The sequence below is a fragment of the Lissotriton vulgaris genome, chromosome 6 (assembly GCF_964263255.1).
Source record: "Lissotriton vulgaris chromosome 6, aLisVul1.2, whole genome shotgun sequence".
NCBI lineage: Eukaryota > Metazoa > Chordata > Amphibia > Caudata > Salamandridae > Lissotriton > Lissotriton vulgaris.
In genome coordinates this window covers 1,077,356,202-1,077,362,201 of record NC_141694.1, presented here as the reverse complement: position 1 = coordinate 1,077,362,201, position 6,000 = coordinate 1,077,356,202, and positions in this window count along the sequence as shown.

Below are 6,000 nucleotides of genomic sequence, written 5' to 3'. Positions count from 1 at the left end.
TTCTGCTGTCAAGAAAGAGGAGTGGATCACAGTGCATGAAAAGAACTCTATGGTTCAATGTGTTATGACATTTGTCTACAGTAATTTGCCTAAGAAAAGAATTTGAGAGCATAGTTAAGACTTAATTGTGTTGTTACATCATAACTTTCGGTTGAGAATGGTACAATCCTTGGGGTGACAGGATTTTTCCTCCCTAGACGTTACATTGTGTGGTGATTGAACTGTGTTATGAAGGCCATTTTAGGATATTAAGAACAAAATCTTTGGTGAAAAAATGCTTCTGGTGACCTGGTGTTAACATTGCGGAGGAAAGATTTGTCATAGAATGTGTGAATTGTTCTCAGGCTGATAAAATCTTGCACACTTTGCAGCCACCTTTGTGTATTATGTTCCAAAGGAACCATGGGAGTCAGTAGTCATTAACTTTGTTGGGTCGGTAGGTGAATCACAGAAGTGCATTTGTGCTGATTAATTTGTTTTCGATTCAGTTTTAAATTTTTCGGATTGTATTTTTAATTCGGATGGGATACCAGCAACAATTTTAAGTGACAATGGGGGACAGTTTTTGTTAAATGCTTTGGTGCAAAAAAACACTTTGCTCTAACGACGTCATCCGGAGCGACAGGAGGCGCGATAAGAAGTTCGCTGGGCTCCCGTAGCGCGGGTCGTGCTCTGGCGGCGCCTGGGCAAAGCCTGGGCCAAGGTTGGGCTCGTATGCGCCCATCCGCGGCCAACCAAGGCGTGGCTGGGCCACCTCTCTTGGCCTTGTACCATCCCATTTCAACCTTCAAGCTCTCTGGAAAGTTTGTTCTGTCGTGGCTGTAAATACCCAGAGCCAAGAAAAACTAAGGATGGGACAGCCACAGACATAACGAGGCCAACCCTCGGACTAAATTGTAAGTGACTTTTGTTTACTTTTCTAGCTGCATCTGTTATTAACTTTGACTGTCTGATTTCCCTCTCCCATTACTTTGGTACACAAGTGTGGTGGGGCACTCATTTGCTCAGTCTAGTTATAATCACAGTGTTCCCTTCATCGTACATAGCGAAATCTGCCAGCATGGGGAAGCAGACAACAATTGCCTTATGTCACGCACCCTGCTGCTTGTACCTCCCTCCTTACCGCAGACATCTATCAATAGAATGCTCCAAATGGCTATAGGCGTGTGGCCAATGAAATTGAACTCACCGAACGTAGATTATCACTGACCCCGTACCTTCCACAGATTAGCACTATCATGGACTCCCCAAACACACAATCTGGCATTGATCGAACCACTGAAACAACAAAACTGACTGTGACTCCACGGTTGGACACCGGCTTGACCCCCAAAGTGGTCACCAGAAGGAGGGGAGTTACTAAGGGTTCTGTCAAGCCCATCCACTCAAGGTAGCCCACTAAGACAACTAGGTCTGGGGAAAAACCCAACAATTGTTCACCTGTGTGCACAGGCGACAGGGCAACCCCGACTGTGCCGAAGGGGGAACCTCAGCCCACGGATCCGACACCACCAGCATTGGTAGCTCCCATGCTGGAATCATTACGAGGTCAAATCCGAGACATTATGAGAGAAGAACTTGCTAAGTTACCCGCCCGACTGGATCAAATTTCAACCACCTGTACTTGTACTGCAGGACCAGCACTTAAGCCCTTTACAATGGCAAGAGAGTTCATTAAAGCGACTATAGTCTCCGCTGAACTTGGAATTATGGAGATCAGAGAGAAGTCCACCACTCCTAGCGGGGTCCCAACTGTCATTAGGGAGGCCTAAAGTGAACAGTGCCGGAAGGGTCGCATGGCAAGGGGTAGTGCACTTGACAATGAGGGTACCTCTGAAACATCTTCTGACAAAGGGGGGATGAAGAGACTGAGAGGCAGGGAGGGGATGGACAGATAAACTTGCAGCCAGCCTCAACTCCATATGTCATCGTTCCTACTGGAGTCCCACTTCTCAAAGAAGGCCAGAAGGAAACCCACTTTGATAAAAAAATATATATATATTTACACCTGTTTACTAGACATAGCCAATTTAACCTTGTCAATGCAGGTGAAATATTATTGACATGCAGAGTGGGCTGGGTGGGTAACAGACTCAAAGATGCCAGGGGGGACTGTGTTATAGTCAACTTCAGAAACCCCACTATTGTGCAAAATCTATTGCATTACAGTAACTCTTCTCCATTAACTGGTTCTGCTATTAGCCTATTTCCCCTGATCCATTTTTATGTTTCAGCAGCCACCTTCAACAACAGGGATGATTTTACATTTAGACACAACACATGGCGCCAGACTCGGCTAATGACATGGCAAGGCGCCTGTATGCCCCAGCATTTTCCACGAAGATAGGGTTGACCCTAGAGTCAGACCAAGCAAATGGCACCAGACTCGGTTAATGACTGGCCAGGGTCCCTTTAAAATGCAATCCCATGTTTGCAACTTACCTCTGGCGAACAGATATGGGGTTCTGGAAGAGGTAGACTGACTCTCGGCCAGGTGACCATCTCAGTCTCCTTGTGCAAGGGAGTGCTTAGTGGCAAGGACCACGGACCCTAAGAAGAAGTCACCTAGCCCCCACGAAATTGTCCCTTTTAAGATCACTGATATTGCTCACACTGGGGTAATAGCCCCCCTTGAACCTCCCACAAATACAACTACTACCGATAGATTTAAAGCTCCCATCACCATTAAGGATCCACAATCTGGCACTGTTACACACCCACACGGTCGGGCTTACTCACATGGAAACAGGGAAGGAATTGGCAACGTAGCTTGGGGGGTAGACACCACTCCCACCTTTGATTCCCCGAATGAGTTTCGAGTAAAAACCATAGGTACTGCAGTGTCACCAGATATTGTAGACCATTCAAAAATCAATGCGCACGGGGACACTTTTGTCACTAGCAGTACAGTAAACGACCTCAAGATTGTATCCTGGAACGGGCAGGCATCAAAAACAAGCTCGACTACCCGGACTGGGGGGGTTGTAGAAATGTGCGCTATCTGCCTGTTCCAGGAAACCTGGTTGGTGGAGAACTCAACCTGTAAGAGCTTTGTTACATTTCATATACCTGCTGTAACTAAGGGACGAGGCAGGCCATTGGGTGGGCTATGCACGTGGGTTGGGAGTCATCTTGGATGTAGGATTGCCTTAGTGCCGCACATCTCCCCAGACATACTGTGCCTTGTGCTAATGTTCAAACCAGAGTTAACAATCGCCTTAATCAACATATACTCAAGGCCGGTTAGGATTAGCAAGGAGTCAGCAACCCTAAACAGCTCAACAATCTGTTAGCTAGCCTCCCGAATAATGCTTTAAGAGTGCTGGAGGACAATATAAACTGCCAATTTAAACCACTGAAAGATCTACCGGGTCCATCAGTAACTGAGGAGGATGAGCTGTGGTCAATCCCCGAGACCAACATCACCCACATTAGGGCCTGGACACCATTGGCACTTCAAATTAAGGCGCTTACCTTAAAGTATTCATTTCAAACCTGTAATGGTCGCTTTGGCTCAGACTCCCCTGGGAACCAAACTTTTAACAGACCTGGCCATTCCTCTATCTTAGATTACATCTTTCTAGAAACCAGGCTATGGCCCCTCACTAAAGATTTTATTATCTGTCTGCTGCAAGATAGCGACCATAATGCCTTAATACTCACACTTAATCTTCCTCCCATTGGGAACAAATCGGTTAAATCTTTCGGAGTTGATCACAGACTGACCCTCTCAAATAATAGGCGGAAAGTTAAGTGGGCCTGGGTGAAAAAATCGCAGGTAAAATTGTCTCTTTTATTTAACTCCATCATTCCCAACATTGAGGCCCTAGCAGAGATTGTGAAATCTGGAGACGTTGCAGTGCCCCTTGATGCGGTTGATATGATCAATGAATCCATAATAACAAAGTTGGAGGAGACGTTTTGGATAATGTGCACTAGGGGTCGTGGTAGGACACCTAGGCAATCTTGGTTCAAGGGGGATTGCCAGGTGGCCAAAAAGGGCATTAATAGAGGCCATTAAAACAAAGTACAACACTGCAGTAAAAGCAGCCAGACATCATTATAAAAACACAATTGCAGCTGGACATCTGGAACATCATAACCACTGGTAGTAGCAACAGCCAAGCAGCATTTGAGCCAAACATTGCTGCTGATTGCTGGAGAGAGCATTTTTCAGCCCTTTATGCCCCACTAGATGGTACAGAGAGTACTCAGATCCTAGCAACCCTGACTCACTTGGGGCCGGTATCAGCCACTCCTGAGATATCCCTGACAGAAGTCTTTAAAGCCTTAACTAAAATTGTACCTGGCAAGGCTGCCGGTTTGGATAAGATCCCAGGGGATCTCTATCGGGTTGAACCTAAGATCTGGGGCCCTAACTTCTGGGCAATCTTTAACACCATCATATTGAGAATGGCTCTTCCTGCAACTTGGTTAGCTGCAGAGATCATCTTGGTATATAAGAAGGGATCCCCGTTGTCACCGGCAAATTAGAGACCGATCAGCTTGATCGATGTCTCACAGAAAATCTTTGCTAGGATTCTTTTAGAACACCTGCAATCTTGGCTCGAAGAACCAAAGATTCTGACCCCCTTGCAGGCTCGCTTCAGGGAGAAAACATCAACAATTGACCATATTTTCAGGCTCCAGCTTTTTTATTGGAAAACTGTCCATTTAGAAGGGGGAAGCCTGTATCTGGTCTTTGTTGACCTGAAGAGTGCTTTTGACTTGGTACCCAGATATGCTCTATGGAGGGTCTTAAGCAAGCTGGGACTACCCCCTTACCTTTTAAACGTATTGAGAAGGCTACACAATGAAAGTTATGCCCAAATTAGATATGAGAAAAATGGGAAAGTAACGCAGCCCATCCCTGTAAAAAGGGGCGTTGAACAGGGATGTGTGCTCACCCCCACCTTGTTCTGCATATATATCAACGGTCTGATTGATGCGCTGAGAGTCTGTACGGACACTGACGCTCCTAAAAGCGTGCAAAAGCAAATTCCTGCCATGATGTTTCAGACGATACCCGTCTTCTCTCTAGTCACCGATGGGTATCCAAAGAATCCTAGATGGGTTTTGTGAGTTTTGTAGGACCTCTCAGACCCCCCAGGATATAGCGGCATAAAAGTGCAAATTTTGCGGCACAAAAATGTAAATTTAGTGCCATTATTGTGGCACTTTAGTTTACTCATAATCATTCCTTTTCAGCCCTAAATCAATGGAACCTGTTTCAGCATAGTATTCCTCTTTGAAATAAGCATGTTTAAAGTTTCTGCAGCTCTACGGAAGCACAGCTCCAATCTACTAACCTACTAACCTTGTGGGAGGGGGCATATTTCTCCCTGGGATTTTCTAGCGCCCATGAGTGCACCCCTGCCAGGGCACCACTTTCACCGCTCCCTAGGTGCAGTTGCACAGCTCCCCTGTGCTCCATGGGTGCAGTCACACAGCCCCAATTTGCTCCCTGGGTGCAGTCACACAGACCCCATCGCTCCCTGGGTGCAGAGGTACAGCCTCCTCGTGTGTTACTTGCACTGACTCCCTTTTATGGGTAGTGCTGACAGGGCAGACATCTCGCAATAACCATCCTTCAGAACCAGGTTCCCCAGTACCAAATTCAGTTGCTCTGACCATGGTGTCACATCCTCTTCCCCACTAAACACCATACCGCCCACTGAGAGAAACTCGCACTGCGTCAACTATAACCCAATTGTGCCCGCTATAAACACCTGGATGCGGCTCAATTTAAATTAAGCACTAGATAAGAGCAATATGCTGCCTACAAAAAAAAAGTACCATCATCCTGGAAAAAGCAAATACTCATAGGGAATACAAAATTAAGTAAAGCATGTGAAATGTAAGCAGGAAAAACATGGTTACTTTAACGCTTTTACACTCACTATTCAGAAATCAGTGAGTGATTTTGCCTGAAAAGTTAAGGACATGACTTCAGGGCCCTGAATGGACCCATTTCAATGTCCATTGCTTATATCCTTACAG